Source organism: Heterodontus francisci, chromosome 7 (assembly GCF_036365525.1).
Source record: "Heterodontus francisci isolate sHetFra1 chromosome 7, sHetFra1.hap1, whole genome shotgun sequence".
In the NCBI taxonomy this organism is placed as follows: Eukaryota; Metazoa; Chordata; class Chondrichthyes; order Heterodontiformes; family Heterodontidae; genus Heterodontus; species Heterodontus francisci.
Genome location: NC_090377.1, coordinates 99,827,285 through 99,851,361, shown reverse-complemented (window position 1 = coordinate 99,851,361; position 24,077 = coordinate 99,827,285). Strand labels below are relative to the sequence as shown.

At 43.1% G+C, this 24,077-nt stretch overlaps 1 protein-coding gene across 2 annotated transcripts in view; it reads right to left on the bottom strand.

The window, feature by feature from the left end:
- LOC137372175 (SPATS2-like protein) overlaps positions 1-22,760 on the bottom strand; it is a 210,019-nt gene extending 187,259 nt beyond the window's left edge. Inside the window, exon 1 of one of the 2 annotated variants that reach the window (XM_068035723.1) lies at positions 22,610-22,760. The gene's annotated coding sequence lies outside the window, so the exon portion shown is untranslated. The remainder of the gene's footprint in view (positions 1-22,609) is intronic. The other variant, XM_068035724.1, reaches the window with a different exon arrangement.
- Between the last annotated feature and the right edge of the window lie 1,317 nt (positions 22,761-24,077).

Genomic DNA, 24,077 nt, shown 5'->3' with positions numbered 1-24,077 from the left:
ATTTTATTCCACCAGGGGCGGAGGTGTTATGATCCTGTAATTGTTTTTCCCAGGAAGAATGTGGTGTGCCTTTAAGGCTGGAAAAGGAGCAGTACTGCCTTAAGGTAACAAACTCCACAGACTGAGTCAAAGAATACAGCCCCAGGATACAGCCACTCAGAGACTGTGATTCAAAGAGTGCATTCTGGTTGCCCCGGGATACAGCCACTCAAAGACTGAAGATTGAGAGATACATTGTTGCTGATTGACATTTGAAACTAGTTGAACAACTGGCTTTTGATATATAGTTAACAGAGACAGACACAGACTTCCAGCCAGCATATACTGAAGGAAAAGAGAGTTCTCGCTCTGTTTATTTAAACCCTATTTATTATACTCTCAGAATTCACATGCCAAACCAGATTAATTTCTTAAAAGAAAATAACCAATTCTTTTAACTGCTGAAATGTAAATGTTCAAATTCATTGCTGGAAAAGAACAGCCTCAATTCAACTGCTGAACTAGACTACGGACTGTTCTACTGTTGAAGAAACTTTTTTTTCCCTCCATCAGACGGCTATGAGGACTTCAAGCAACCTTGGACTATTCCACATTGGAAGATTTCACTTCAGCAGGAGCCTAAATATGCAAGGACACTAATTTTTCTATTTTAAATGTTATTTATATCTTTGTAGTGTTTAAGTATTTAGTTTTTCTAATTAAACAGTTAATTTGTTGATCTAAGGACACCTGGTTTGGTTAGCCTCATTCAGGGTACAATTTGGCTGGATATTTCTTTAATTTGGAAATTTTAAAACTAGATGTTAGGCGCTCTATGGAGGGACGGGACTGAATCAACAGTGTGTTTCTCCCACCACAATCAGAATCATATATTTTGATTGGGGGCTTTGACTTGAGCAGTCAGTCATCACACTGTGGATTTTGAATCCCGCAATAGACCCCAGTTATATGTTATGACCAAGGTTGGAGGAGTGCAGTGTCTCCCTCTAGTCCCACTACTCCACTGGTCACAACATATATTTAAAAGTATTTTAACCAGTTATATGCTTTTATCTATCCATTTCAGAATATAAATCCACCAACCAGGTTTCTTTAATAAACAACAAAATTATCAGTTTATTATAAGACAAGACTTATTCAATAAATATGCAAAGCTTATTAACACACAAGTTGAAATATGAAAGTATAAATATATTCCCTTCAGAATAGCCCCACATACACATGCACACACACTCTCTCTCTCTCTCTCACAGATTAAAGAAAAAATAAAGAAGCTTTCTCTGCAGAGATCAACTTGACAAAAACAAAAATAATTTGGCCAAATACTTGGTAATTCTTGAAGAAAAAAAGGATACGATATGAAATGTTCCAGATGACTTTTGGTCTGGTGTTGGGGTACACGTAGACAGCTGTCACTGGGATCTTTCTGGAGCAGTTCTTTCAGGAGATGTCGAGTGGAAGTCTTGCAGGCTTTTCAGGAGAATTACTGCATCAGTGGATTCAGCTTTCACCCTGGATTCTCAGAAGATTTTTCCACACAGATGGCTAAGAATGAGTTGGGTGACTTCTCTCTGAGCAGGATACACACCTAATGCTGAGCTCCAAACAATCCAAAAATAAAACCAAAACTCCTGACCACCATAAATCTAGACATGTGACTTCTCTGTAAACAACTCCAAATAGTTCCATAGTCCATAAGGTTTACTTAGCTTAATACATGTGACTTTCAGTAAGTGTTTGTTTTTAAACAAAGTCCATGTGTCCTTCCATGACCCTTCTAAACAAAATATTAATAATGGAAGCATGTTCATGACAGTAGCATTAACACTGAAGCAGTTCAGCAACTAATTATACATCAGAAATGAGACTGAGAACTAACTGCTCAGCTCCCATGGGTTGCTTCTCCCTCAGACTCACTTACTTTGGCTTCATTTGCCATTTCTCAGCTAACCCAAATGAAAATACAGAATTGATGGGCAGTATGTTCACCAAGACTGCCCCATACATGGACCATGTGGTTGAAGTAAGTTACTCTCCTCATAACACACGTCTTCCTGAGCACTCGAATGGTCATGGTGGAGTCTGTGCCCAAGGCCAGACTAACCACTGTACTAGTTGCTGGGTGATGCACAGATCCAGTGGCCCAGGAAGGGAGCAAAAAGACGGATAGCATTTAACTGGAATGATAAACAAAAATTTAGGGGGGGAAGGAGTGTGGGTAGATGATGGAGGGTGCAGTCACTGTAAAAACGGGCTGTAATAATCAGCTGTTCTATTGCAAATACCACTTTCTTTCTCATTAGATTTCTGCACTGTAAAACAATCAGACTGCAAGTCAAGCAGAAATCTATCATTGTCACTTTGCTATTTCAAGGGATCTGTTTGCTCTTTTGATTTGATTTGGCTGAGGAGAGCTGATGAAAATTAATTAAATTCCTCATTCCTTGGCTTGATATCAAAGTCTGGTACAAGAGTTTATTTGCAAAACTCCACAAAGCATTGCTGTTAGCTCCCCATCACACACTGGGTATGATGGCGATTAGATACTGGGATGGTTCACAGTTGGAGATCATACCTGCATGCATCATAACTAACATACCCTAAAGTACTGAGAATGATAAGGTTAAGGAAAGCACAGACTGCAACTTGGAAGATCTACAAAGTAGGGTTTAAGAGAATAAATCTTAGCCACTTGGTAGCTCTCCACACATAACATGTTCAAATCTACATCTGAGCTATGCCTCTGAATTTGCATATATATTTTGGTATTCAGACTCAAAGATTCATTCAACTTTACTTAGTACCTTTCCTGCTGTAGTGTGACTTATATAAGCTCTTAGTATGTTACGTGTGAATTCAACATGTACTTGTTACTTCAAAGCATCGTTTGCATCAAGTCTGGTAAGGCCTGGATTGAACTGGATCCAGTTCCCAGGCAATTCATTGGTAAAGTGCCAAACAGACACATTTCATTGATTCTACAAAAGATGTCTTTAATACAGGCTGAAGTACAAGTAGATGCAAACTGGTAATTGAAAGGCCATGGTTCATCTCTAAATGAAATTAAATTGTTCCAGCTCATTGACAGAAATTCATGAATGCTGATTTGAGTATATTTTGAATCAATGGGGCCTTGAGAAAATATGAGAATTCAAAGAACATCTCTAATACCCTTCTGACCATCACCTGGCACCAGTGTGCTTTTGCTTGTTTTTGTGGGGGTGAGCACTTTCCAAGCTGCATCAATCTTATGATCCTCCAACACACCAGAATCAGCCATTACATGTGGGATTCATTACATAAAACATGATTTCCCAAAGACATGTAAAGGATGGCCAGATGTCTTTAAACAGTTAACACTCTTTCGAAACATCCTGCACTAGGAACAGGGTATATATATGGAAATAAAAGCAAAATACTGCGGATGCTGGAAATCTGAAACAAAAACAAGAAATGCTGGAATCACTCAGCAGGTCTGGCAGCATCTGTGGAAAGAGAAGCAGCCTGGTCCAATCTGCACCTTCTCCTTTGTTATCTCTTGCCCCACCCCCACCTCAGTTGCTTATAATCTGTGACTTTTCTAATATTTGTCAGTTCCGAAGAAGGGTCACTGACCCGAAACGTTAACTCTGCTTCTCTTTCCACAGATGCTGCCAGACCTGCTGAGTGATTCCAGCATTTCTTGTATATATATGGAAAGATACTGGAAAGTGTCTTGTCTAATGTCAGAATTTTTATGATGCTGTTATTACCGACAGGTATTTCAGGGCTAATTTTCTTTCTCAACAGACCTTAATCAATCTATTGTGAAAAGCAGCAGCTCTGCTAAAAATGAGACAACTGCAATTTCATGTGACATTTTCAATTGTTGCTAGGGCTTTGTTATAAAGAAGCTGAAAGCTCGTAAAACATGTTCTTCAGGCAACTCTACAAATTACATTTTTGTCATACTTACAGGATATTAAAGGATTGATTATCTCTTTGATATGTGTTGAAAGATTAAGAATGTACCTCTGTTGTGTAAGTTTCCGAGCAGAATTATTAATCAACTTCTTCCAGAAAATACTGTCAACACTTAATTGAGCCCATGAAATAAATGATCTAATTTAATCAAACATACCCACACAAAAACACACACATACACTAAACAAAATACACATATATACAAATGCCAAACAATGGATATGCAAATACATGCACACACAAGTGCACAAACACACCAAACAATGCACACTTTTCCACATGCCAAACAACACATGAATACACATAACTACACAGCAAACACACACACAGGGACACCAAACAATGCACACGCAGACACATGCAGGCACATACATTGATGTGTTTTTCTTTAAGAGTTCTAGTGATAGCTACAGCTTTCACCCATTTTAAGTCCTTGACTAAATAAACATTAGGAAAGGATGTTGCACGGACAAGGGCTTATGTTACTGTTTGTCTCACATAAGTATCCACGAACTGCATCTATTTATGTTATATATAATAGAGCAGCATTTTCAACCATATTTTTTATTTCATAATCTGACTGTGGGAATTCAAGTAAACCTTATAGAAAACTCATCGACAGGGGAAGAATGGGGCAGTTTGAGTGGAGGGGAGGGAAGATTTCCTTTAGTTTCTGCATCTTAGAGACACTGTAACTTTACCTTGTATTTGAACTCAAACCAGAAGTACATTCTTTTAGAAAGCTTATTCAAGTTTGCTATAAATAATTACTTGAAAAAAATCTTCCATCTATGTTGAGGATGCCACTAACTCAATGGAAAGGAGAATCGGGCAGAGTGTATAACAGGAGGCTGATATGCTGCTGCCCATTTTTATGCCTCCACCAAAGTTGGAAGTTCTACCAATTGTATACCAAAGGTGATCTTCCCACTATGTTTAGGTTGCCAGTCACTAATGTCATGCATTATGAAAATAAAAAGTCAACCGTGAAACGGAACCACAAGAACATGGACACTTATACCACAGCCAAAATGGAGTAGCGGTCTCGTGACCCCTCTTGTATTGACAATATGCATCTCTGTCTGTTGAGGATCAAACTCGTTAACCTCATCTGAAGTAGCTCTGGGGAGAATCCATTGAAATTGAAAGGAGCGCCATTGTACATTGCTGACTCCTATCGACATGAATGAACGCACAAAAGGTTCTGGAGACAGACTGAATCACAGCCCAAACCAAAATGAATAGTTGTAAAGTAGCACCATTATAACAGAATGGTCCACATTCAGACATCAATAGATATCCATGGTTTCCATATCCTGGTCTTTTGTGTGGTCACACCAGGGGGGAGGGCCATGTGTCACCTAACAGGGACTCAGATGTGATGGATTTTGACCTTAAAAGGTAACCGTCTTGAGAGAGGGAGAGAGATCAAGCCAAGACCACAGAAATCCAGTTTCCAGCCAGAGGCTATGAGAGAGATCCAGCTAAACAGAAGAACCCTGTTGAGCAAGAACTGAACAACCACTGCAACAGAGAAATTACAAAGTGACTTTGAGACTCTCCATCTGTGAAGGTAAACCTAATTCACACCACCAACTTAGGGTTGCGTTTTAACCACTAGAACTCTACAATACCTCAGCAAGTTCAAGACTGCAAACATCCAGGCCTGCACCTTTAAAAAGGCTTTCCTCCTGAGAAGACTCAACAGTATTCTGTAAGCCACAAACTCTTATATCACCTTGGACTTTAAATTGCATCCTACTCTTTTCTCTCTATCTATCTATTCTTGTATATGCATGTGTGTGTGAATGTGTGAGTGGCTGAATGTTGCAACCATTTCAGGAACTGTTTAAAAATAAAGAGCTATCTTCCTTTTTTTTAAACCTATGAGAAAACCTGTCGTTCATCTGTTTATTTGACCTAAAACACTCAGGGATTAACGCACATTTTTTAACAAAACATGATTGCAGTCAGTTGGGAGGTAAAAAGCGGAAGCCACCCACATCACTTACCACCTGTCCTAACACTAACATGTAACAATTAGGGAACTAAGCTAGAAATTAGATCCCACCCGAGTGCGATCTGATCATGCCGCAGCACATATTGCACACACCTAATGAGGCTGGCAGCAGGATCGAAGCAAATTGGATGCCAGCCTTACTTGGAATTACCAGCGAGCTGCAGATGCCAATCGTGGCCCCAGTTCCGGATCACCACTCGCGGAGTGGGTCCGAAGCTGGCTTGTTCAGCCCAAGGGCCTCAGGTGCACAGGGGTGACAATCGGGAGAAGGTTGAATGGTGGCTGGCAATGGCCCACGGGTTTTAATGCTGAGCTGGGAGGAGTGCTTCTGCATCTTCTGGCTCCACATTAAGGTAAGTAAAAAAAACTTGAAACTTAGCTATTGAGGGGGAGCTTCAGCAGACGGTCCCTTTAAAAAGATTGTCAAGCACCTGGGAATAGTGACCACAATGTGCCAGTTTCAGTTCAGCTCCCTGGATGACTGCAGGCTACTATAACCAGTATGGCATGTGGTGCATTACCAGCACGTAAAATGGGCACGGATCAATCAAACTTCGAGGCGCCAGTCTCCTCAGGCTGTAAAGAGACAAGAATATTTAAGCTTGAGAGGATTGTGAAAATTTAATTATAATTACCACTATTTATTTGTTCCAGTTCAGTGGCAAGACAGCCATGGGGAGAAAGGGAAAGATTCAATTCCTTAAATTACGTTTGGGTTTTTTTGCTTGTGCATTATTTATGTTGGCCTAGAATTTCCATGATGTTTTGGCAGAATTTCAGCATATAATCAGGGAAAGTAACATGTTTAAGCAGAAAAATTGGGCACAAGCTGTTTCCGCTGATCTTTGATCCCAAAATGGATCCTAATGAATTCCCTTAAGCTTTCTTGCCCTTTCTGTGAATCCTGAGTGACCCAAGATGCCGTTCTGGGTTTCCAGTTTTTACACTGACAATGCAGATGGAGTAAGTTAGATTGAGAATTATAAGGCACAGCTGCTGCCAGTATCAGCTCAGACAGGTGGCAGTGAGATGCTTCAGTGTCTGGAGAGTTTCAGTAGCAATTTCCAGAGTTGCGAACGATTTTTAGCAGCAATGATTTTGGCAATCAGCTTGCACAGTCCTGGATTTGCTTCCCATGGCTTCTGACAATGGGAGATGTCCAGGAGATTTTCACTACTCTCACAGAAAAATACTATTTAACTGTCTTAGCAAGAAGGGCTTCCACTCCCTGAATGTACAATCATGTGGAACAACATTCAAAGAATCTTATTACTCCTTTGGGATTACAGAGACAAAGAAGAAGGTGGAAGCTTATGGTGATGTGATTTTTCACAGAGGTGCCACGGTGACACTAGAAATGTTCAGAGGAGACTAGCACCTAGAAATTTGACTGAATATTGACAATATACTCGACATCAGGCTAACCAACGGTTTGTGTGGATCTGATATGGAAGTAGTGAAGTACATCTTTACATTCCAACTATGGTGTTAAATTGTTACAGGATAGAAGTAATCATTCTGTCCAAACGCTCTGAATTTTAAGAGTGAGGAATGTATTTCCTTGTGTTTGCTTATCTTCCAGTGTATCAATCAATTACATGTAAGCATGGCAAATGAAAGCTGTTGTCATGCTAATCTAGGGTTAATTGACAAATACTTAAGGTTTTAGAATACAAGAAAGCACACTTGTTAATATGATTTTGCTGTTTTATGGGGAAGGCCTAAATCGTGGACACAACAAATTGACCAGAACAGCAGCATGATTGATAATGAGGCCCAACAGCAGCTAACTGTGCTAACTGTCCATTTAAACCACTGCAATAGTACAAGGAAGAGCTGGACAGCTGTTCACAGCTGTACTATAAAGGCTGTCAGACAAAGGTAAATCAGGTATGATGACCAGTGCTGGATGGACTTCTACACCATTTGAAGAGGTCACCCTTGACATTACTGGGTTGGAGAGCAACAGGGAGGAGGCAATAATGAAGACAAAGGCTATCCAGAGCTCATAGATAGTATTACAATACTATGCAACGTTGTCTTACTGGATGACTGACAAAATGGTCACATACACTGAATTAGAGTAACATAACAAAGAGCATCAAGAAATGAAAATAGCGCTTGAAGGTGGGTATTTTGTTCTCTTATGTTTTTCTCAAGGATGGAATAACAGTCAAACCACAGTTCCATAGCATGTATCCTGTACTAGGCACAGCTACCCAGTTAATGACAGTAGAAATGTGTTCAATCCATGAAATTTAGCACAGAAGCACTGACAGAATTATAACACGTCCTCCAGGGAGATCGCCACAAAATGTGTACAGAACTGCCAATGGCCATCAAAGTCAATGTGGCCCTTAATTTTTATGTGCTTGGGTCCTTCCAGTCTAGCACTGTGTATCAAAGCCACAGATAAGCTATTCAACAGAGCCATGGCCTCCATCACTTCCATCACAGATCAAAAGCAGCACGATGAGAGAGAGAAACATGAACTTATGGTACTGGTGGTTTTCACTGAGTCGACAGAATTGTCCACCCATAGCTAATTCAGCCTCTGAGCACAATGTAGTGCCTATGAGATACCGAGGGATTTTCTTCATTACAATGTGGGAATAGTATCAACCACCAGTACAGAATCATGCAGTGTCATGCCTGCTTTCCTAGTAGCTCTTATGATACCTTCATTTTAAGGCCATCACCTGAATCATTCTTAGTTGAAGAGGAACGAAGAGTAAGATTGACTCCAGGGAGACCATTTGCAGCCACACATACCTGCGCCAACAACCAACAAGCAGAATAATTATGCAATGAAACTTATGCTACCACCAGAATTATAATCAAACAAAATATTCATATAGCGAAGCAACACTTCCCATATCAAAACCAACTGGGGGCAACCTTAGAGCACAACCTTAACCACTAGGCTTTTGAGAATAATTGTCAGCTACTGCATACTCCATAACTTCACCCCAAAGGGAAGCCTCAGTACACAGGTTGATGGCCAGGATGTCAAAACCATTACAGAGTGGGAGGGCGAAAATCCCAATGAGGAATTAGCAGTGGCACCAGCAATGCAGCAAAGAAGGCAAGTGCGACAGGCACAAATTCCAGACCTCTTCCAAACAGTGCCACAGCTGCACCATTTCCTAAAGGACAAATCACTTTATGCTCAGTTCTTCAAGAAATATCGCTTGCCATTCTATGATGGGCGCCTCCTTTTTTCCAATCAATGATGTAGAATACTCAGTGCAATGTTCAAATCAAGTGTTGTGTATTTATTTTCCCTTATTATGTGTTGAGTGAATGTTGGCAACTTAATTCAGCACAATGCTGTCCTTGGTACTTTGCTTCATAGAATCATAGAGGTAAAGAATGGTTACAGCACAGAAGGAGGCCACTCAGCCCATCGAGTCAGCGCCTACAAGCGCCTATCTACAAGAGTCATTCAGCTGGTACCACACCCCGCTCTTTCCCCGTAATCCTGCATATTTATCATCTTCGGATAATTATCCAAATACCCTTTGAAAGCCACAATTGAATCTGCCTCCACCAACCTCTCAGTCAGTACATTCCAAATCTTGACCACACGGTGCATAAAAAAATGTTTCCTCATGTTGCCTTTCTTTCTTTTGTCAAACACTTTAAATCTGAGTCCTCTGGTTCTCGACCCATCTGCCAAAGGTAACAGTTCCTCTCTAGCTACTCTGTCCAGATCCCTCATGATTTGGAAAACCTCCAACTCTCCTCTCAACCTTCTTTTCTTTAAGGAGAACAACTCCAGCTTCTTCAATCTAACCACGTAACCAGGTCCCTCTGTTCCTACACTGCTTTAGAATTGTACCCTTTAGTTTATATAGTCACTGCTCGTTCTTCCTACCAAAATGCATCACTTCACTTTTCTCTGCATTAAATTTAATCTGCCACTTGTCCACCCATCCCACCAGCCTGTCTATGTCCTCTTGAAGTCTATCACTATCCTCCTCATGGTTCACAATGATTCCAAGTTTTGTGTCATCTGCAAATTTTGAAATTGTGCCCTGCACACCAAAGTCTAAGCCATTAATGTATATTAAAAAAAACAGTGGTCCAAGTACTGATCTCTGGGGAACACCACAGTATACCTTTCTCCAGTTCAAAAAAACAACTGTTTACCACTACTCTCTGTTTTCTGTCATTTGGCCAACTGCATATCCAGGTTGTCACTGCCCCTTTTGTTTCATGGGCCTTAACTATGCTGGCAAGCCTATTATGTGGCACTTTATCAAATGCCTTTTGGAAGTCCATATACACCACATCAACCAGATTACTCTCATCAACTCTCTCTGTTTGCTCCTCCATGCCCAATAAAATATTATGGCTCACTACTGGTCCCTGTGCACCCCCTCCTCTCCCACCACCCACCCCCACCCCCCCCCGCCCCAGTTCCATACTGTCAGCCGCCTCCGTATTGCAGTCAATTTCCCACCCTTCCTGAGTGGCAAGTTGCCTTGGCATGCTTATTCAGAACTCACAGCTCGCCATACACACAGTATTGGAGCCTGACCTCCAAGCCTGCTCAGGCGTCTTGCTGCTGCAATTGGGAAGGTGGCATGATTTCAACACCAACAGCCCGCCCAAAAAACAGTCGCCCATCAGATTTGGTCCCCATGTCTTCTCTTCTTCTCCTGATCAAGTTTGGTGGTGTCCCGCACCATAGGCTTTGGTCATTCGCCTAGTTATCTCAATTTACAAAATACATCTTTCCCACATCTCTGTTCCTCAAGGGCACAGTCTCTACTTTCTGAGCCCTGATGTATTGTTATTTAGCTATGGCATTGTGATGGATTTATTGACCCAATTCTACTTAAGGACACTCTTCATTTCCAAATTAGCCTGAGGTAGTCTTTCTTCCAGCAACATCTGTTTTGTGTTATACTCTCCAGTCAGCCAGCAGAATCTGCAATAAATTAGTAAATCCAAATCCAATTTCTTTCAACCAGTTTATGGCATTTTCCTTTGGGGCAGGACAGTATTTATCCCCTCCTTATGAGTTGATTTTGCCCATATAACAAAAATGCTTGTACTTTCTTGGCCTGACTCAACAATTGCTCCAGTGTTGTGTCTGAATTTCATTCATTGTGTATGGCATGGTCTCTAATGGTGATGTCATAGACAGAAGCCTCATTATAAACCTATGTGTGTCTGATGAAACATTAGAAATAATCCTTTCCATTGAGATGATCAACTTAGGATGACTAAAAGCACCCATTTTAACATACAATTTTTAAGTGAGTGCCACTTTGAATATATAACAAAACCTTTGTCCAAAACACTCCAATGGCTAATTATTACAACACCAGGCAGGGAACTAGTCTAAAAATGGAAAACTCCACGCAGTGCCTTCTATGAGTTCACATCCTGAATTAGTTAAATGTTGGCAACGGTACTTTGCGTACAGTAAGTCTTACAAGTCTCACCAAGACAGTGACTTTCAGTGAGGAAAGACAGACATGCCATTGAATATTGATAACTTTGCATGCAGCTTCATGCACTGCACTGTACAGTTTGATGGCTCCACTTCCAACAGTTTCAGAGTGAAGAATGGAGGGAAAGAGGGTTACGTCCTAGTCCCCACTCCGTTTGACATTTTCCTCACCATGCTCCTGACCTTCACCTTCTCTGGAGATATGGAAGGAGTCTACTTGCACACTAGGTCAGATCGCAAGCTTTACAATCTATCAAGGCTGAAAGCAAAGAAAAAAAAACACATCGCATCCAGATCAGAGAACTCCTCTATGCTGATGATGCTGCACCAGTAATTCACACGGAAACTCAGCTACAAAGACTCAAGGGTTGTCTCTCCCGTGCCTGTAACTTATTCTCCTTGGCTATAAGAGTCAAGAAAACCGTGGTCATGGGACAAGGTGTTGCATCGCCGCCCCTGATCACACTAAATAACACCTCATTGAAAGTGGTTAGCAGATTTTGCTACCTTAGGGCATGGTGACAGACAGAACTCGATACACACATTGGGAAAGCAGCTCTCACCTTTGTCCGACTCGCGAAACGCGCATGGGATAACATCAAGCTGACCTTTAGGACCAAGCTAATGGTTTATACGGCCTGTGATCTCAGCACCTTGCTGCATGGCTGTGAAACATGGGCGACTTACAGCTACCAGGAAAAGAAGCTCAATAATTTCCATCTTCGTTATCTGCAGCACATTATGGATATATCCTGGCAGGACAAAATCACGAATGTGGCAGTCCTCTCAAAGGCAGAGCACCCAAGTGTGCTAGCACTAATCAAACAGAGGCAGCTTCAGTGGATCGGACAAGTCTGCAGGATGGAAGACGGTCGCATACTCAAGGACCTTCTGTATGGTGAGGTAACCGGGGCCAGACGACCAGGGGGGCACCCGAAGCTCCACTTCAAGGATTCTTGCAAGTGTGATATGAAGGTCCTAAATGTTGGCGGGCAGCCATAAAGGCGGGGCTAAAGTGTGGCGAGTCGAAGAGACTTAGCAGTTGGCAGGAAAAAAGACAAAAGCGCAAGGGGAGAGCCAACTGTGTAACAGCCCTGACAAACAAATTTTTCTGCAGCACCTGTGGAAGAGCCTGTCACTCTAGAATTGGCCTTTATAGCCACTCCAGGCGCTGCTCCACACACCACTGACCACCTCCAGGCGCTTACCCATTGTCTCTCGAGATAAGGAGGCCAAAGAAGAAGAAGAAGAAATGTTGACTATCGCACCTGAGATTCACTAGCTGGCGGAAGAGGGAAATGGTGACACATCCTGTAGACAGGTGTGCACTACCACGATAACCAGTTGCTACAGCAGCTTGGCAACAGGCGCCAACATCAAAAACAATAACTCACAGAATCACATGGCAGCTTCATAGGCAGCACTTGTGGCAGAAACTGCCTCTCAGGGATTGGCCTTCACAGCCATCAGCAAAGGTGCATCAAGAGAAGACACCCCACCTAAATGGATTGTTTGCTACATGTCCATTAAAGCCTGGCTACCCCACCCAAACCCGACCAAACCCGACTGCGTGCCTGGTTTAGGTCGGATCGGGTCTGTGTTCTGCATCCAGCATTCGGGCTTGGGCCGGGTCGGGCTGGACTGTATTGTTTTGTTTCGTATTGTTTTTGTTTAATCTACAATTTTTTTCTGTTTCAATAATATGTTCGTTATTTTCAGGTCGGGTCAGGCATTTTAAAAAATTAAAGGCCTTGGACCCAGGCCTAGCGCTGGAGACCCAGAACTCAGGTAAGTGAGGCCTTGTCGCTGGGACCAGTCCGGTTGACCCCAGTGAGGGTGGAAGGGAGGGTTGGCCCTCAGATTGCCCACAGAGTAGGGCCCTGCCACCAACACCCTCCCCCACCCCCAAGGCAGCAGAGAGGTCGCCTCATTTTACTTGGCCAGCAGTGGGGTGAAGAGGCCGTTAAGTGGCTGTTAATAGGCCTCTTAAGGGCCTCAAGAGGCCTCTGGGCAGGAAGGCAGTCTTTGGTCTATCCCACACCCAACAAAATTGCAGTGCTACGGAAGGCGACAGGCGTGGGAGGAGTCGGGCTGAATGGCCTATTTCTGTGATGTCAGTACTATGGAATTCTATATAATTAAATATTCTTATTTTAGTTTAGTTTAGAGATACAGCACTGAAACAGGCCCTTCGGCCCACCGAGTCTGTGCTGACCATCAACCACCCATTTTTATACTAATCTTACACTAATCCCATATTCCTACCACATCCCCACCTGTCCCTATATTTCCCTACCACCTACCTATACTAGGGGCAATTTATAATGGCCAATTTACCTACCAACCCGCAAGTCTTTTGGCTTGTGGGAGGAAACCGGAGCACCCGGAGAAAACCCACGCATACACAGGGAGAACTTGCAAACTCCACACAGGCAGTACCCAGAATTGAACCCGGGTCGCTGGAGCTGTGAGGCTGTGGTGCTAACCACTGCGCCACTGTGCCGCCCTTTATCTTTATAAAAATAGCATACTGCGTGTACTTGGGCAAATCAATTGCAAAGATAAGAAATAAACCATTCCTTTCACAGTGCCAGCACAAGTGCACGAGATGTTGTTCAATGAAAAAGGATGACTGATCGAACCTGTGTTTGCAAGGTCATCTCGTTTAATTAATTTGAATTTGCTGCCTGCACATTATCGACTTGACAAAGGGAGAACATTTGATCCATAAGTAGGATATCCAGTGAAGCTGCTGGGAGAATTTGAAGGCCTGCAGCTGCTTAAAAATAAGTGGCCACATATGGGTTAAAAATTCTTCGAGTTTTTCAAAAGTATTTGAATATTTGTCAGCCTTTCCAAAGACGGTAAGGCGGAAAGAAATGGAAAGTCCAGGGGCTGCAAATACAAAATAGAGGCACAAAATCGACTCACACTGCTATAGCATCTGACCTCCTGTTTGATGACTTGCAAAGTGGAGGTGCTGCTGTGTAAGGTGGGGGCAGAGTGTACTGCCCTCATTGGTGTTTAAGAGCTCCCTCCCCAACAGATAGTAGTACAGACTACTGCAGGAACTGGCAACAAATCTCAGGACTGTATATATACCTGCAGGATCCAGGAGTAAGTGTGGAAGGTGATGGCATACTTTAGGGAACTTAACAAACTAAGACTACCCAAGAGAACCAACATACCTAGTAGGTGCTCAAGACTGCATGTAACAGTGTTGTCATTCTGTTTTACATTTACAAAAGCTTTGGCACATTGACATCTTTAAAGAGCTTCTCTTTTGGATGAGACGTTAAACTGAGGCCCCATCTGGTCTCTCAGGTGGATGCAAAAGATCCTATGGCATTATTTCAAAGAAGAGCAGGGGAGCTCTCCCTGGTGTCCTGGCCAATACTTATCCCTTACTCAACATCATTAAAATCCTTGTAACGCAACCTAACTGAGTGATGCATGGTCACTTACTGATGCCCAGAATGGGTTGTAGTTTGGACAAATGACTGCCATTGTGTACGCACTTCTCCCAAAAATACTTCTCAGCTCACAGAACAAAATGATTTGATAGGGTAGATAGACAGAAACTATTTCCTCTGGTGGGGGGGGTGGGGGGGGTGGGGGGGGGGGGGGTGGAGGTGGCAGTGGAAGAGTCCAGAATAAGAACCATAACATTAAAATGAGAGCTAGGCTGTTCAGCGGTGATGTTAGGAAGCATTTCTTCACACAAAGGAAAATGCAAATCTGGAACTCTCTCCCCCAAAAAAGCTGTGGAGGCTAGATCAGCTTTAAAATTTCAAAACTGGGATTGGTAGATTTTTGTTAGGTAAGGTTATAGAGGGTTACAGAACCAAGACGGTGGAGTTAAGATACAGATCAACCGTAACCTCCTAGAATAGCCGAATAGCGGAACAGGTTCCAGGGGCTGAATGACCTACTCCCATTCCTGTGTTCCTATAACAAAAGAAGGACACAAGCCCTTGATTCCCTTGGGGAAGAGCACTCTGGCCATCTCAACTCCCAGTTTTATGGTTTGCAAACCGGAGGTACTTCTGTATGAGGAGAGTGTAAGGAGGACTTCCCTGTTTGGTACTTTAGAGCACCCTCCCGCCCTGATAGTAATGCAATATGCCTGGCAGGAGCTGGTAACCAGCGACAGTGCATATGTGCATGGATGCAATCAAGGAAAATGTGGGATAATGCGGGTAAAAGGTTTTGAAGTGGACGATCAGCCATGATCGTATTGAATGGCGCGGAAGGCTCGATGGGCTGAATGGCCTACTCCTGTTCTGATGTTCCAATGAAAGTGAAGCTGCAGCCCACCCCAAAACTCAGCCTTTACCACCTTACTCGTGTATCTTGTTTTCCTTCACACTCATTTTCATACAGGAATACACATGGCTACATAACCATCACACAGTTTTACTGCAGTGCAGTAGCTATTTGAAACCAGTGTTCCAACACTTGCACTTTTCCTGTTATTGACAGACCAGCCTGGCAGCACTGTAAGCTGCCCTGAACAAGGAAGCTCAGCATCTCTCTCATTAACATTTACAAGCACCAGCAAACCTGGCGAATGAGTTAGCAAGCTTGAGGAGGCAGCACCAGGTGAGTCATTGTCTATGGGTGAAAGGGAGCATGTGGTGTGGCAGAGTAGGAACATGCTGGCTGGGTGACCATGGGCTGCCATCAATGACCCTCTCTATTTTCTCAGATGCAGCAATGCAGTAACATTAAGAAAGAAAAGAAAGGAAGGAAAGAAAGAGAAAGGAAAGAAAAGGAAAGGAGGAAAGAAAGGCAGAAGAAAGGAGGAAGGAAAAGGAAAGAAAATTAGGAATGAAGGAAAAGGAAAGGAGGGAGGGAGGAAGGAAGGAAGGAAAAAGGAAGAAAGGGGAAAGGAAAGGAAATGAGGAAGGAAGGAAAAGAAAAGGAAAAGAAAGGAAAGGGAAAGGAATGAAGAAAGACTTGCATTGATATAGTGTCTTTCATGACCTCAGGATGTTCCAAAGTTCTTTACAGTCAATGAAGTACTTTTGAAGTGTAGTCACTGTTGTCGCGTATGATATGCAGCAACCAATTTGTGCACAGCAAGCTCCCACAAATAGCAATGTGATAATGACCAGATAAATCTGTTTTTTAATGATGTTGAGTAAGGGATAAATATTGGTCAGGACACGAGGGAGAGCTCCCCTGCGCTTCTTTGAAATAATGCCATTGGATCTTTTGCATCCACCAGAGAGACCAGATGGGGCCTCGGTTTAACGTCTCATCCAAAAGACAGTACAGCACTCCCTCACTACTGCACTGGACTGCAGCTTAGATTTTGTGCTCAAGAACCCGCAACATTCTTTCTCAGAGGCGGGAGTGCCAAGAAATAAAAGTTAAAAAGTGAAGAAGGTGTTGGCCATGGCAACCAATACACCAGTGAACAATTGTATATATGGCCAGCTTATTGATTGATACAAGAATGATAGTCTTGAATGAATTGGATACTTTGGGGTCCATTTTGACTTTTGGGCACCCAAACTGTTTTTTTAAATTATTCATTCATGGGATGTGAGCATCACTGGCAAGGCCAGCATTTATTGCCCATCCCTTGAGAAGGTGGTGGTTAGTTGCCTTCTTGAAGCATCGCAGTCCATCCGGTGTAGGTACACCCACAGTGCTTTTAGGAAGGGAGCTCCAGGGTTTTGACCCAACGATTCTGAAGAAATGGAGATATAGTTCCAAGTCAGGATGGCATGTGGCTTGGAGGGGAAATTGCAGTTGGCGGTGTTCCCATGCGTCTGCTGCTCTTGTTCTTCTATGTGGTGTAAGTCGTGGGTTTGGAAGGTGATGTCAAAGTAGCCTTGGGGAGTTGCTGCAGTGCATCTTGTATAAGGTACACACTGCTGCCATTGTGTGTCGATGGTGGAGGGAATGAATGTTTAAGGTAGTGGATGGGGTGCTGATCAAGTGGACTGTTTTGTCCTGAACGGTTTCGAGCTTCTTGAGTGTTGTTAGAGCTGCACTCATCCAGGCAAGTAGAGAGTATTGCATCACACTCCTGACTTGTGCCTTGTAGATGGTGGACAGGCTTTGGGGAGTCAGGAGATGAACTACTCGCCACAGAATTCCCAGCTTCTGACCTGCTCTTGTAGCCACAGTATTTATATGAATAGTTCCTGTTAATTTTCTGGTCAATGGTGATCACCCCCAGGATGTTGATAGTGGAGGATTCAGTGATGGTAAGGCCATTGAACGTCAAGGGGAGATGGTTAAATTCTCTCTTGTGCCAGACAATGACCACCTCCAACTTTTGTGGTGTAAATGTTACTTGCCACTTATCAGCCCAAGCCTGAATGTTGTCCAGGTCTTGCTGCATGTGGGCATGGACTGCTTCAGTATCTAAGGAGCTGTGAATAGTACTCTGCACTGTGCAATCATTAGCGAACATCCCCACTTCTGTTCTTACATTGGATGCTAGTTTGTCACCCGTTCCATCAGCAAAGGGGTTTGTGTACTTTTGAGGCCCTGGCCTTATTTAAATGTTAAGCAAGCTGTGGGTCACCAAATAAGCATCTCTATGAAGCTCACGGGATTGAGGCTTCAAGATCGGGCTGGAGCAGAAGCAGCAAGGTAAATTGTGGGAAGGGGAAGATTGCAGTAGAGAAGGGTGGAATCCTGAGACAGCAGTGATCCAGATTATTTTTGTAGCTCCTGCTTCTCCGAGACTCATAAGACTAATTTGACACTTAAATATAAGCAGGCCTCTTCGATTCCATCATCCATGGAACAGGTTGGAATGTCCACGGCGTAGGTTCCAACTACCTCTGGCCTAAAATGCCAATCAGGGTCTATTTACATCACAGGACTCCAATTTTATCATTAAAAAGGGCCTATCATCTGAAACAGGTGGATACTTTGAACACCCAGCAGTTGATCCTTTTCAAAATGGAAGTGCCCACACCACCAGTGTTAACAGGCTGGTAAATCTACCAACCTCATTTTGCAGGCGGGCAAAAGGCAGTGAAAATCAACACCTGTGTTACAGATAGGCAGCAGGTGGAAAATATCTCCAAATTGCTCCTGTTGACCTAGAAGTAGTTGCCTTCAACTATTAGCAGATAGGTGTGGTACAACGTGCAGATAGAATTAGCGGTATTAATGGTGGGTACAAGTCAGGTGCCTGTTGGTCTCCCTGGCTGTGACTTCTGTCACCTAGGATCATACAGGTCACGAGGCCGCCATTTGGCCCATCGTGCCTGTGCCAGTTCTATGAAAGAGCCATCTAATAGTCCCACTCCCTCCTCTTACTCCAATTCAATTAATAAGTACTGTATTTGGAGGCGGATCCAAACCAGCCACCACCACCACCACCACCATCACCACCCCCTTCCTCTCCCTACCTTTACTTGCCCATTCCATTCACATCCGCCCTCTTTTCATCGCTTCCTATTCTGCTGAAGTCCTGTAAGTGCTTTACTCACAATCTGCTTTCCAGTGACTTTGCAAACAACAATGAAGTATTTCTTTTCAGGATGTTGAAAAACAAATTAACCCTGATGAGTAAATAAAAACTGTCCCCACACCTCTAAAATTATTCCAAAAGTAACATATCATTAATTAAAATGTAATGAATGTTGAAAATACTTGTAATAAAAAACAATCCAGTATTAAGAGGTACAGTGAACATTCAAACCAAAAACCTAAATCAAAAGATCCTTTGTGGCCACTTAAAGGGGAGGGGATAAGCACAATTCCAGCATAAAGGCTTGAGAGGTACTCATTTAAATCTTTTTGAATACATTCTAGGGCTTTGATGAAGCCATGCCAACAAAGGCTGCTGCTGTCTCTTCGTGATGGCTCCAAGTGCAAAAAACAAATACAATTTAGGTTTTCAAAATCACAAGGATCAAATAACAGTTAAAAGTAGAAGCTGACAAATAGTTTGAAATGGATTGGGAGTGCATGGTGGGTACTATGCTTTCAAAATCAAGGAAATGGTAGGGTTCAATTTGAGAGGATTTGATCATTTCCTGCACAGTGCTGCTAAATAGTTAAATCAGCAGCCATCTGGTGCAATGAATGCAGACTTCCGAAAGAAGACTCAGATCTCTTTTCAGGAGGGTGTAAAGGGTATAAACTGTCTATTGTTGGATAAACTGAACGTTTAAAAGCCAAAGATAACAATGGCCGGAATTTTGCGCCCTCTGCTAGAGCGGGCTGGAGGCTGGGGGGTTCGGTGGGCGTTGAGTGGGAGGCAGGGGGTGCCATTCCTGGTGCCTTCCTGCCCCCACTGCAATTTTACGAGCGGTGGCAGTGAAGACAAACGGTCCACCCACCCCAGTCCAATTAAGGCCCTTAAGTGGCCAATTAATTGTCACTTAATGGCATCCTCCCATCCCAGAGGCGAGCAGGCGGCCCAGTAAAACCTAGTGTTGTGGGCTAGGTGGGGGGGAGGGGGGCCCTCTTGATCTGTGCCCCATGGAGGGCACCCCCTTGGCACAAGTCGACCCCACTGCAGCAAATTCCCCCCCCACCTTGCCTCACCGGGGGCCCAGCCAATTGTCCCCAGCAAGGCCCAACGCACTTACCTTAATTCTGGGGCCTCCTCCGTTGCTGCTCCTCATGCTGGGTGCAGTCCCAGCAGTGGCCACCACTCCCGGTGGCACTGCTAAGACTGAGAGCAGCCAGCCTGCTGATTAGGTGGCAGCTCCATTAGGTGGGACCTCATGTCTCAGAGGGTTGGAAGAGCCACCCAAGGCCAATTAAGAGCCTGGGCCATGTAAAATCGCTGCGTGGCTTCCAGGCCCGGCGGAGGCGGGCTCGCCGCTGTCTTTTTGGCCGGTGGGCGGGGCCCCTGCCCCCACGTAAAATTCCAGCCAATGAGTGGGAGCTGCATGTAATATCAATTCACCAGATGAAAAAGCATTGATGGACAAACACCTTATCTTTTTCCACTCATTAGCTTTTGTAATTTACATTTTGCCTCTATGCTATCTTTACTTCTTTTGTCTTCCCTTTCTTTTGCTTCACCCATGAATGAAACAGATGTTCTGCTCCCTGGCCTCTGCTGTTGCTGCTGTGTTACCAGCTGCTGGATAGTGTGCACAAGTGACTCCATTTTCTCTCCTTCCCCGTTTGGAAGCACTGAGCTTCCACTTAGTATCTCCCCTAATATATGGTTAAGATTTGGTGTTTACCATGTGGGAAATAATAGACACAGAACCACAAGATAGCACAAGAGTCAGCCATGGCTCAGTAATAGCACTCATAAGATTGTAGGTTCAAGTTCCACTCCAAGTACCTGATCTCTCAGGGGTGGCCATATTAAAGCACATGTTTCGAAGACAAGTAGGGAGTTCTCCCTGGTGTCCTGGCCAATATTTATCCCTCAGCCAGTACTTAAAAACAGATTATCTGGTTATTATCACATTGCTGTTTGTTGGAGCTTGCTGTGCACATATTGGCTGCTATGTTTTATACATGACAAAAGTGAATGAATACAGTTCAAAAGTACCTCATTGGCTGTAAAACACTTTGAGAAGTCCTGAGGTTGTGATGAGCACTATATAAGCACAAGTCTTTCTTTTTGTATGACACAGCATAATGGCACACAGATACAATGCACCAGTGTATCACCTCTCAGTCCGTGGATCCTTGTGTTCCAATGGCTATGCACATGTGGTTTATTCCTAATCATATCCTGACCACATTACTGCTTACCATCTTGACTCCATCAGCATTGTTAGAGTGCAAACAATATAACTTTTCCCAGTGTCATACTCAGAGCCAAGAAAAACAAAAAAAAATCACTTTACTTTATCACTGGTGCTTAAAATTGTCTGACATTGTCTTTGAAGCAGAATTTTAAAAGCCGCAATACTGGCTCATGAAGTTGCAAATTAATATTATAAATTGAATCCATGTTTAAAGTGTAAAAGGGCAAACTAAAAATCAATGTCATCTCAATCTATAAAAGCCAGTGTATAAATTAAGGACACTCAATATAATGGAACATCTGGAAGTAACCCAGCAGTCCTAACCTTTATGCAATATCTGAAATCATTTTGAAGTTATTAACATAAATTGTCACTGTCTTCTCTCAGTCTTCATCTTTCCCTGACTTTCTGTTTTGATGTATTAGGATATTATGCCTCATCAACCAGGAATTGATGAATTTTACAGTCTCTTATCTCATGTTACACACTGTAACATTTCAAAAAGTGTTTTTTCTTTAAACATAGTTTAGGCAATATTTTATGCTTTGAACTGTTTATAAATTTTGTATCAAAAAACACAAATCAGACTTGAACTGGGTTAAAGTGAATGTGTAGACCAGAACATTTCACAGTTGTGCACATTTTACTCTTGCATCAAGCTACCTTAAGAACCACAAGAATAGCTTTTCTCACAGTCTGGACTACAACTGTCAGCTGTATAAACAGAACAAAACCAGCACATCGTGTAAACTGAGTGTCTGGAAAACATTTAATGAAAGTATGCAAAGCAAGCACTTTTTAAAAAACACAGTAACGGGACAGACATCAATTTTATGTTAATAAAAAGTCTGAGTTTAACTTAATGATTGGTAAATGGTTCGAGGTCTTTAGCACAACCACTGTTGGCTCTCCATCAATTTCATACAAAATATACTGAAAAGATTGTACTACTGTGCCCCAGTTGTGCACAGTGCAATGATTGAAACAAATGGCGGTCCAGCACAATGACTGGATCTACCTCTCTACCCGACCAGCAGCAAAAAGACTCATAGGAATTCGCTGACTGTTTATGCCAAATCATGCTGGAGCTGTAAAATAGAGAGCTGTCTGCAATGTGCTACTACTACTGCCTTGCACAAGCCCTTGCTTAAAGCAGCCTCTGCTTCCAGACTTTCAGCCAGATCCACAAAGCAAGCCTGGGCGTTTGGATTTACCTGTCACCTCTGCAGCAAATTATTCCTCTGAAGGAGAGGACAACAGCGCTAACTTAAAGAATCCACACAAGAATCAGACACGTCAGCAAGCAAGAGACACTCAGGCGAAAGCTTTTACTAAAGCACACAGATTTAAATCAATTCCTGTCCATATTTGAATTCCCTGGAAATTCAGAGTAGGTGAGTCAAAAGTACATTTGAAAATGAAAAAGACTGTGTGACCCTGTGGCAATAGTTATGCTTACTTTACCTCAAGGGAAGGCCTTTTGGTATTCCTGTTGTGGTAGATAATAAAAAAAAAAATCACCTGGATTGGCTGGTGGTGCCACAGCCTAAAATATCCAACAGCTGCAGTGAATGAAGCCCTCAATTCAGCCGGTAAAATAGTTAAGACGAGCACTGGCTCTGCCCTCTTGAAAGAAATTCCCTACGTTTATCAGTGTGTGCAAACAGAGCACACAGCTGCCAAATGCAGCCCTTCCCTAGGCTCTGCCAATATTCTCCTTCCTGTCTCGCTCAATCTTTCCATTCACTGCTGCACAAAAAGAAGGGAAATTTTAAAAAAAACACTGCAACTGAAGTGTACGGAGCAGTATTGCAATTTTTGTTTAAATGGGCTTATCATTTTCAGTGGCCTGCTTTCTCCCAATTTGCACAGTAAAATAAGAGAGCATTGGGTGCTTCACAAAGAATCCTAAACAAGGGTATTTAGCTCAACATATGCTAAAATATTGAGAAGAAAATGTATTTCTTTGTCATATTTGCGAATTGTGAGTTGTGGGACCGAAATCTCTTGGGACCTGATCCTGCTGGTGATGCTGGGACTGTACCCACCAATGCATTTCAGTACTGACCCCCATCAGGGTTTCTGGGGTCATGTGAGGAAATCTGGATACTGATGACATCATGGGATATGGGGATGGGGATAGTGCGGGAAAGTGAGGTTGAGGTAGATGATCAGTCATGATCTAATTGAATGGCAGAGCAGCCTCGATGGGCTGAATGGCCTACTCCTGCTCCTATGGTCCTATTTTCCTAATTAACACGGGGCAAGCACCACTAGGGAACATCTTTTGCCTGTCCCATGCACCCAGAAGCTTTGATCTGCACTCACCCTTGGGGTAAGGCTGTCCAGGACCCCCAGCAATGCCCATTATTATCTTTTTGTCCTGTTGAAAAGAGGCTCATCTACCAAAATATTTTTTAATTTTCTTCTTTTGCAGTCCAAGTCGCTGTCCCAGCATCCCAGTGGTGGCGATCACATCTGTGCAAGCCAGGACAGTCTTCACTGGTACATCAGGTCCCAAATAAGCCTAACGAGTGGTTCGCAGTGTATGCTGTGTTTGCCACTGGCTCTCTTCCCTGTGCCATTATTGCCTTTTAAAGGATAGACAGCAGCTTTTCCCCTTACAAAGCAAAGAGGAATCTCCCAGAAACAATGAAGACCGAAAGCCACCAAGTCTTCCTGGGGGTTTCACCAATCTCCCACCAGAGCTATGTTGGGAGAGTAGTGGAACCTCCAAGGAATTTGATGGCCAGTAGACCCTAGTGTCATTTTTGAATACTGCACTACAGTAACCTCTTCACTTTGTTCCCTGAGATGCTGTCCAGTGAAAAATGTATTAATTAATAATTAATTTAACTGAGAACTCTCGGGGTAGGGGGTGGAGGTGTGATCTCAGGCCTCATGGGGGTTGTGGGTGGGGTAAGGAGAGCAA